Consider the following 9,249-nt stretch of genomic DNA (forward strand, 5'->3'; position numbering starts at 1 on the left):
TACATGTATCAATAGGATCTTGCTAAAATAATAATTATGTTAAAATTTACATACTGTGATCTTGTTAAAATGTAGATCATGAGTCAGTATATCTGAAATAGAAATAGAAATGAAAATTCTTTGTAGAGGGGCAAGCTGGAGTGGACCAGTTTGAAACCCTGCTTTTTGCACTCCATCTTGATTTTAAAGCTTCTTCCAGGGAAGGGAACAGTAAGAGAAAGAGCCATACTTGGAAATGCAAACGATTCCAGGAAACATCCACTTCCATTCATTGAAAATGCTTAACAGAAGGCTCATCCTTTATAAGTTGGGGAAATATTAACATGCTCGGAGGTGTCTTGCTCGTCTTTCCTGGACGATTCAGCTGGCTCGGGGCCCAGGCTGAATTTGGTAAGAGTGGGCAAGGCCACAGCTGTGCACCAGCCTGCCCTGCCTTGCTGTAAAACAGCCCTTAAATAGCTTCTCCAGTACCCGGTGTGTCCTGCTGCAAATGTGGTCCTCTGAATCCATATCTAAGGAAGACACAGTATGACTGTGGGGCAGTTAGCATGGGGACCAGGAGCCTTCCCAGCAGGCTGTCACCTCTGTTAATATTCACAGCATGCCCTGAGCGGGTGTGTCCAAGAATTCCTCTCATGCACCCTTACCATTAGAAGCTGGAATCCAGAAAACAAAAGCCAGTTGCAGCTTCTGGACAGCTGTTTCCTTCCTTCCTAAAATCAATGTGAGGAACAAGGAAGGGTTGAGTGCCTCAAAATAAAGGTCTTTTATGGCTTTAAAACCATAAATCATTCAGTCATGGTCTCTTTTTTGCCTGCTGGCATGACAACTCTAAAAATATACATTTCTTAACTTGTAGTTTAACAGGCTATCATCGTAGCTTTGGGAAAGAAGAATTCAAATGAGAAAGATTTAAGTATAGGCTGAAATCAGCATGATATTGACTAAGCACCCTTGTGCGCCCCGATGAGCAAACTTTTACCCTGCCACCTTGGATTTTATATTCTAAATAGAAGTGCATGGAGCTACTGTCCAAGCAGAACAGTTGGCAAGATATTTTATTTGGAAAATCTCAAATCTTAGTCTTCAAAGAAACCCAAAACCATCTCCCTAAGTTTTTACCTAATCATCTATAAAATGAGGTCTCTACCTGCCCTGCTCAGAACACGGTAGTGGTTATTTAGGTGCTGTTGAGTCGAGTATGATCCATAGCAACCCTGTCAACAACAGATCTGAACGCTGTCCTATCCTGTGCCATCCTCACTTCCTGGCACTCTAGAGCCCACTGCAGTGGTCAACGTGTCATTCCACCTGGTTGAAGGTCTTCCTCTCTTTCATCAACCAAGCATGATGACCCTCCCCAAGGAATAGACTCTCCTAAGCAACATGCCTGAAGTATATGAGACTAAGATTCAACATCTTTGCCTCCAAGGAACACTCTGGCTGCACCTCCTCCAAGACATATTTGTTTGTTATTTTGGCAGTCCAGGGGATGTTCAGTACTCTTCTCCAATACCACAGCTGAAAGGGGTCAATTCTTCTTTCATCCTTCCTTATTCATTGTCCAGCTCTCAGATGCATAGCAAGTAATCAGAAAGAATATTGTACTCACTAAACCAAACAAAATGCAATTTTAGATAGAATCCCTGGGTGTCAAAATTCTGAATCCTTTCAGAGGAGCAGACTCCTTTCTGAAAGAAAAGTCTTGTGGTGCACGTGAAGGTCAGCCATTGAACACATTCTACCTTTACAGACATGGATCATCAGGAATCCGAGTCAACTCAATGACAGTTGTGTTTGCAAGCTGTTGCATTTCTGGAAATTAAAATATTATCCTATTTATTCTCTTTTTAAAGACAGAGAACAGGCTCAGAGGAGCTAAATAGTGACTTGCCAACGATCATGAGTCTCTGAACTCTTTTAAAAGGTGCTCATCTTCCTGCCTGCTAAACTGGAATAGGTCACTTTCCTAGGACAACTATATTCTTTGCCTCATACTGTCAATAGTCATGGTACCTAATCTTGCCCTAAGTAACTAAACAGAATGCATACATGTAGATTCTCACTAGAGAATGCGATCTTGAGTTTCCTGCTGTCTGATTGTTTCCAAAATGCTGCTAAATGCAAGAATCTCTTTGGGGAAGAACTGCCTGAAGGTTATGTAAATTATCCATTCTTCTGGATATGCTAAAATTTACATTTGGCTCAAACCTGACCATCAGAGGTATATGTTTAACCACAAGATTTGCTTCCTTGGAAAACTACGGTTGAAAACACCATGCTTACATTTATCAGATACATTACATATTTAATGTAGGTGTTGTATTGCTAGTTAAATCACCAGATTCTTCTTCATGAAGGTCCATTAGAGAAAGTTGCCTGAGGTTGTAGCTTCAGGAGAAACTTGGATTCTGCTAATAAACTTTTGTCTTATGTACAAGAACATTATTTTTTTATTTTTTATTATTATTAAATTTTATTAGTTTCAATGAACATTCACAGGGATTCTGGGCTTTCACTCCTTCATTGCCGCACCATTCTCTCCACCCTCCTCCCCAGTTTGAAGAACATTATTTTTATAACTGGGAAACTTCTTTGCTATGGCCATTACGAAATTTAGAACCAAATGAACAATTATCAAGTAAAGTGCGTATTGTTATTGGAAGGTGTCCTGGAGTCAGAACTGACTTTTAGCTAATCCTCCAGCAGGTTTTCAGAGACTATACATCTCAAAAGAGGAGACTGACCATCTTTCTCCTATGGAGCAATTGGTAGATTCAAACTCACTGCCTTTGAAACAACAACACAAATCCTTACCTACTAGGCTAACAGAGTTCCCTCAGTGAAGCTTGGTTTCCATTTTCTTGTCTTTTTTGTGTTTTGAAGAGTCCTTTGGAAAATTTCTATATCTTTTTGTATTGCCTTTATAATATGTAGGTGTTGTAGTGGCCTAGTGCTAAGGAGCTGAGCAGCCATCCCAGAGGCATGTGGTTTAAATTCACCAGCTCTGAAGGAGAAAGTTGGAGAATCTCCTCCCATATGATTAGCTGCCTCTGAAAATGCACTAGAGAGTCCAGCAATGTGTCCGTTCCAACTCAATGGTACAAAACAACAGCATTTAATATGTAATCCATCCATACTGAAGGTCTTCTGCAGTGTTTCAAGTCCCCTTCACTTTTAGCAAACAAGGTTCTGTCATCTACATAATGCAGGTTTGTCTTCCTCCCCTCCAAATAGCACATTCTTCTGCATGTAGGCCAGTTTCTCGAACGATTTGCTCAACATACAGATTGAATGTTGTTGTTATGTGCCGTTGAGTCACTTGCAACTCATAGCGACCCTACGTACAACAGCTCTGAATCCTTCCCTATTCTTTGCCAACCTTATTGTCTCTGATACACCTACCCCCATTATCCCAGTCACTGAATCAATCCATTTCATTGAGGGTCTTCATCTCTTGCACTGTCCCTTCTCCCTCCCAAGCATGATGTCCCTTTCCAAGGACTGATCACACCTTGCAACCTGCCCAAAGTACGTCAGACAGAATTTCAAAATTCTTGCCTCCAAGGAGCCACCTGGTTTCACTCTCTCTAGAATAAACCTGTTTGTTCTTCTAGCAATCCATTGTAAGGATACACTTCTCTCTCTCTCTCTCTCTCTCGCTCTCTCTCTCTCTCTCCTCTCTCTCCTCTCTCTCTCTTTCCTCTTTTTTGGGGAAAGGATGGGTGGTCCTGTCCACTTACTTACATCCTGACTGCCAGAGATGGTAGAGTATAGACCCAATGCCCCAATGCCATCCATTTTCAGGGCTAATTGATTCAGCGGGTGAGTTGTTTTACAATCCTTAGTGGATTCTGACTTTCATGGCCACCATCCTGCTATCTGTCTTAATCAACACCTTTTCAGGTCTGATGGGCATTGGCATTGGGAGCTCTGAAGCACACTTTCTTAATTTAAACCACGCAGTAGTCCTGTTATTCTGTTCAGAACGCAGCTTCTTAGCTTCTTGATTTAGGTACAGGGTTCTCATAAACACAAGCATTCTGAGATTTCAATCTTCTAAATGTTATCCATCATTTGTTATGATCCACACAGTCAAATACTTTTATATAATCAATAAAATATGAGTAAACATCTTTTTATATTCTTCACTTTTATCCAAGATCCACCTGACATCAGCAGTGATATCCCTTCTGCCACTGCCTTTTCTGAACCCAGCTTGATTTTCCAGTAGTTGCCTGTCGTTAGTATACTTTTCCAGTAGTTTTTTTAATGGTATTCAGCAAAGTTTTAATTTGCTTATGATATTAATGATTGCTGTTGTCGTTGATTGCCATTGAGTGAGCACAATCATAGTCGAGCCCATAGTAGACACAACCTGAAGCCTTTCTATAACTATCATCAAAGTTCATAGCTTCCAGAGGCACGTTGTTTAGGAAGTAGATGCCACTCCTGCCTTCAAGATATTAATAATATTGTTTGAGAATTCCCTCATTCTATTGGATCACCATTTTCAGAATTGAAAACCAATATACATCTCTTCTAGTCAGTTAGCCAGGTACCTTCCAAATTTCTTGGCATAGATTAAGGCTGTATCTGTTTGTTGAAAAATGTCAACTGATACTACATAAATTCCTGAGACCTTGTTTCTTGTTTTGGTTTTTTTCTTTGCCAATGCCTTCAGTGCAACTTGAACTTCTTTACTCATTACCGTTGATTCTTAACCACATACCACTTCCTGAAAATTGGTTCTGTGTCAACCAATTCTTTTTGTTACAGTGAGTCTGTATATTTTTTCCATATTCTTTACATGCTTCCTGCACCATTCAGCATTTTGTCCTCAGAGTCAATTGCAACTGAAGGCTTGATTATGTCTTTCAGTTCTTTCAGCTTAAGAAATAGAGAGTATGTTCTTCTCTTGATTTTCTTTTTTTTTTTTCTCTTGATTTTCTAAATCCAACTCTGCACATATCTTGTCATCTCAAGCTGCCTTTCGAAATCTTCTGTTCATCTCTTTTGCTTCAGCATTCTTTTCCCCTTTTTTGGTCTCTCTGTGTTCTAGTGAAATTTTCAGAGTCTCTTCTGACCTCTGTTTTGGTCTTTTCTTTCTTCCCATCTTTGTAATGACTTCAAAATTAAGAAAGCAAATCTTCACCACTGGACATCATGATGGATGGAGAAGAGACTGAAGTTGTCAATGGTTTTGTTTTACTTGAATCCACAGTCAACATTCCTGGTACCAGCAGTCAAGAAATCAAAAGAGTTGTTATATTGGGTAAATCTGTTGTTAAGGCCTTCTCCAAAGTGCTAAAGAGCAATGATGTCTGTTTAAAGACTAAAGTTCATCAAATCATGGTCTTTTTTATTACTTACTATGCATACAAAAGTTGTGCAATGAACAAGGATGGTAGAAGAAAAATCCATATCAGTGAGTTGTGATGTTAGAAAACAGTTTGCCTATACCATGGACAACAAAAAGAATGAACAAGTCTATCTTAGAGAAAATGCAACCAAGATGCTCCTTAGAGGAAAAGATGGTGAAGCTTCATCTCACATACTTTGGATAGGTTCTCAGGAAGAGCCAGTCCTTGGAAAAGGACATCATTCTGAGAAATATGAAAGGTCAGAGAAATAGAGGATAATTGTCCCACCCCCAAGATGGATTCCTACAATGATTGTAAAAATAGGCTTGAGCATATCAGAAGTGGTAAGGTGCATGATGTGGCAAAGTTCAGACCTGTTGTTTGTAGGGTCACAGTGAGTCCCAGTTGACCTGATGGCACCAAACAATATATTATGTTAGTGTGAAAAGTATATGAACTATCACCTTACAATAGGAGACTCAGATTCGATCTGTGACCAGTGCACTTCATGTGGAGCCACCATGTATCCAGCTGTGAGAAAGTATGTGTTGATACTACACTAAACTATTTCAACAAAGCTTCCAGACTGCTAGAAAGAAAGGCTTCACACTCTATTTTCAAAAACTAGCCAATCACAATATTATGGACCACAAATACAATATTTTTTTTAATTGGCTTGCTTTCAGAGTTCATATACATTGTGTTTCACACTATTCTTCATATTGTAATTGATTATGGAATGGCATGGCATTCCAGTTCTTTGTGCAGATAATTGTCATCTGTTTGTGGGATGCTAACAAGAATATTTTTTAAATTTTTTAATTCATTTTAATGAAAGTTTACAGAGACTTAGGGTTTCCAGTCATTCATTGTTGCACTTTTCTCCCTGCCCACCCCTTCCCTCCCAATTCACTCTTCTCCTTGAAAAGAAAGAAAAACTCTTTCATTGTTATGTAATCCCTCCCCACCCAAGTCTACTCCACAATGCAGCCTTCACTCTGGACTTCTGCAATGACAAGAATACCCATTCATATGTCCCTTTAAACAGTTCTCTCCCTCATCTGTTTCAATGCAATATACATCATCCCTCCCTTCCTTTTCTGTCTTCCTTCAACCCTGATGTCAGTCCTGTTTTACAACAGTGGCCCTATGCAATATTTGTCCTTTTCTGACTGAGTTATTTCACTCAGCATAATTGTCATCCAGGGTCATCCATTTTGCATAATATTTCATGAGTTTCTTGTTTTCAAGGCGGCATAGTGTTTCATTGTGTGAATATACCAGAGCTTTCCCATCCATTCTTTTGTTGATGGGCACTTGGGTTGTTCCTGCTTTTTTGCTATTGTGAACAAAGCCGCAATAAACATGGGTGTGCATATATCTGCTTGGGTGGCAGGTATGGTTTCTTTAGGGTAATTTCCCAATAGTGGAATTGCTAGGTCAAATGGTATCGCTATTTGCAACTTTTTAGAAAGCACCTTACAGCCTTCAAAGAAGTTGCACCATTTTACATTCCCACCAACAGTGAATAAGGGTTCCAATTTCTCCACAACTTAACCAGCATTTGTTGTTTGCTGTTCTGTTACATTTTGCTGTTCTGTTACATTTTGCTTTTCTTACTGGGATAAGGATATCTTATAGTTGTTTTGATTTTTAGCTCTCTCAGAGCTAGGGATTTTGAACATTTCTTCATGTGTTTGTTGACCATCTGAATGTCTTCTTTGGTGAAGTGTCTATTCATATCCTGTGCCCATTTTTTAACTGAGTTATTTACCTTTATCTTGTTGTGGTGCTCAAGTATTTTATAAATTCTAGCTATAAGTCCCTTGTCTGACATGTCATTACCAAATATTTTTTCCCAATCTGTGGCCTCCTTTACTACCTTGTGGGAGAAGTTTTTGGATGTGCATAAGGATTTGATTCTTAGAAGGTCCCATTCATCTATTTTATCCTCTCCTGGTTGTAGATTTTCCAGAATGCTTGGAAGACTGTTTATGTTGTGGATTAGGACTTCTAGAGTTCTTTCAAGCTTTTCTTTTTTTTTTTATTTTTTTGTGTGTGTACCATCAAATTAGATCTGACTGATACAGGAGGAGATGGTCCCTCCTTCTCCAGCAGAGCATCTGGTAGATTTGAACCATGCACCTCCAGGATTGAAGTGCAGCTTCTTGCCACTAGGCCACCACCAAGCTTTTCTTTAATGAAGTGTATAGTCCTTGGTTTTAGTCCTAGGTCCATAATCCACTTTGAATTGGTTTCTGTGTATGGAGTGAGGTGTGGATCTTGCTTGAGTTTTCTGCAGATAGTTTTCCAACTTTTCCAGCACCTGCCTTTTTAACAAGAATATTTGTGTAAACCAATTCGTTATAAAAGATCAGTTGTAGTAACTTCATAAATTTTGGTGGAACTAAATTGAGTACTTAACATCATTTGCCAGGGAAACTTGGACTTCATAGTCTTTTAGCCAAGTACTGGCAACAACTGTGTCTTGGTGCTGATACTTCGCTCTAATTTACCAGAAGCATATATAAATCATTAATGCAAGCCAATCAATTCGAAACACCATGAAGTTCACAGATTTTTATTTCAAAAGATATATTTAACTCTGTAAGATTATAGTCAGATATTGAATAGCAGATAAGGTACTTCATCCTTGACAGTTTTTTTATTAAATCTCAGTGTATTGAACTTTACCATTTAGATTTGCAACATTTTGGACAAAGAATGGTTGACATTTTTCTATGCTCTCTGAGTATACTCCATAATTGAAGAATAGAAGTTTTAAGAAGCAATACGTGGTTATTAAAAAGCTATTCCCCCCAAATTATAATATTTGCATATTAAAATGCCACTAAATTATCTTCATAATTGAGCACTGCTTTGACTGGTCCTTTAATAGGTCAATTATAAACTATTCCCAGGTTTTTTAAATTAATATTTTATTATCCTAATTTCTAAAAAGTACCATCATTGAGGATAAAATTTATGCATTTTTGAAATATATCCCATAAACTAAGTTATGTGTTTATTCATATGAGAGAGGCTTGCTGCTAATTCAAAGGCAGTTGCTTCTCTGGAGATTCTAAACCTCCAGAGACTCGAAGGGAAAAAGGTAATCAGGCTCCTCCTATGTGATTTATGGCTTCTGAAAATTCAGTGGAGGGTCAGCTGAGTCAGTTCTGACTTTATGGTAATGAGGGCTGAGTGAATTCTTATGACCATAAAAATCACTCCATAATGCTTAAAATTACTCTAAAATGTAACATATGATAACTACTTTATTCTGTAATATCTGAAAATGTCTATCACTAATTTTTCTTGAAATTACCCTTCCCTTGAATTCTAGAGATTTCATTATTTTTCCTAATCTGGCTTCTTCTTGTTACTCACGGTTGATTCACTTCTGATACACAGTAACACTGTAACAAAGCAGAATGTTGGCTGCAGGCTTGATCATCATAACTATTTGTGCGTTTGAAGCCATTATTCATCCATCTCATGAAGAGTTTTCCTCATTTTTGTTGATTCTACACTTTACCAGGCATGATACTCTTTTCTAGAAATTGAACTTCCCTGATGTCTAAAATAAATGAGCCAAATATCTCCATCTCCTTTCTAAGAAGAATTTTGGTAATTAGAATCCTTCTAAGACAAATTCTCTCATTCTCTTGGCAGTCCATGGCATAATTAATATTATTTGCCTGCACCACAATCTGATGGCCTAATAATAAGTGTGATGCTGCTAATCCAAAGTATCTCTCATTGTTTGAATCAGCTCTGTGGGGAAAAGATGGGCAACTGCCTCCATCATAATTTACAGCCTCAGAAACCACCACTTGGGCATCTGTGAGTCAGTTCTGACTTGAAGGCAATGAGTGCATGTGAG

Source organism: Elephantulus edwardii, unplaced genomic scaffold, assembly GCF_000299155.1.
Source record: "Elephantulus edwardii isolate Elephantulus edwardi_28Jun2011 unplaced genomic scaffold, EleEdw1.0 scaffold00071, whole genome shotgun sequence".
Lineage (NCBI taxonomy): Eukaryota > Metazoa > Chordata > Mammalia > Macroscelidea > Macroscelididae > Elephantulus > Elephantulus edwardii.